The following is a 1,620-nucleotide window of genomic DNA, read 5'->3' on the forward strand; positions in this document are numbered from 1 at the left end:
CCCTATTAGATATTTTGTTCTAGTAGGCCCTTTGCTTGGTGCTCATCGAAACTTCGACCAATTTTGACCACCTCTCCTGAAAGGAGTGGCTTTAGAATGTGAAAAATAAGAAAATGACTTCTCAACGTTCTCCAGACCGTAACGGATCCTGAGATTCCTGGAATATCTCCCTCAATTCTTGAATAGGTGCAATTTCACCATTGTGCACTAAATGTTAATTTGTCATCTGCATATGGATTTACATGGAATCCTGATGGACCAATTAGTCAAACACCTTCGTGAAATGAATTTGAGGGATAGATGTTGAAGGAAAACCTGGTTTTTGAAGGATTGACATTGGAGGGAAAGCAAACATCTGACTTCCATCTTTACTCATTATTCAACCGAAACCCAGATTGAATTCCCATCATCACTGCAAATTGTAGTTAATACTTTCACATCCTTTTAATGCCCAACATTGCATTTATTACATTCGCATTGATGTCCCGAGGTTGTCTAGTGGGTGATTATTATTATTGCTCATTTTTTATCTTTGAAGAAGAAAAATATTTTTATCTGAATGAAGCTTATCAATGTTGGGTTTCTCCCTCCACGCTTCCATAGACTAGGCTCAACACTTGTAGGTGCAGATGAAGGCCTCACTAACCCCTAATCAACAATTCACACATTAGCATCCACTTTAACGTTCTTGGAATTTGATTCATAAATTCCTCTCCAATCTACTTGCTTTATGGTTGAAATGACTCCCAAAGTGTCGTTACTGAAGAGAAGTCTTCATTGAATTCATTTCCTCAATTTTTCCTTCCACGTACAGCAGGAGGCCCTCAAAATATTTCCTATCTTCAATTCTTGATTTAACCAGTTCTCGACTAACATTAGCTACCTCAGATGTTGCCATAGAAACAACTTTTTCAACAATTGCAGCTTCTATAGCCGGACTTGGCTCTAGAGCCTTCTTCCACTTAGTTTCATCAACTTCAGAAGTTACTTCTTGTATCAAAGATTTCAATTTTGGAATAACCGCATTCTTGAACAACACACTGGCACTGGCACCGGCACCAAAACCCGTTGCAATGAAAAATCCTACAACAATAATTATATGTGTATAGTGAAAACGGGTTGGTTGAACCAATGGTGTTTATGGTGTTGTAATTAGTGGAGCCATTTTATGCTGCAACGTTTGAACTAGGGGTCCACGTACTTTTGGGTGAGATAAAAAATAATTCCAATGCATTTTGAACCTGTTCTTCTCTCATGCGCTTTGAATTTATAAACAGCCAGTTACCATCCTTTTCCTTTGAAAGTTCTCCTTTTGCATCTGGAGCTCCTTCACATTCCACCACTTTGATAGGCTCACCTATATTTAGTACTTTTTCATCCACTTGACTGGACAGAGAATTTTTTGTTGCCAACATTGTGGTTCTTGTCGCAAAGATCAAAACAATACTATGAGAAGGTTGTTTGAATGCATAACAACATTTATGTAGTTGGGTCTCCCACATTTGGAGGTTACTCTTCTTTGATTATTTGTGACCAAAGGTTTCTAGTGAAAATCCCAGAGAGTTTGTCGTTTGATGTTGCAGAACCACTGCAATGCATAGGCAAAAAAAAAAGTAGTGC

General features: G+C 38.2%; 1 pseudogene; it reads right to left on the reverse strand.

The window, feature by feature from the left end:
• Positions 1–519: 519 nt before the first annotated feature.
• Positions 520–1,415, reverse strand: LOC149256333 (peroxisomal membrane protein PEX14-like; annotated as a pseudogene).
• Positions 1,416–1,620: the final 205 nt, after the last annotated feature.

The sequence above is a fragment of the Pinus tabuliformis genome, chromosome 7, assembly GCF_031772625.1.
Source record: "Pinus tabuliformis cultivar Carrire ecotype Pingquan chromosome 7, CPIR1, whole genome shotgun sequence".
Lineage (NCBI taxonomy): Eukaryota > Viridiplantae > Streptophyta > Pinopsida > Pinales > Pinaceae > Pinus > Pinus tabuliformis.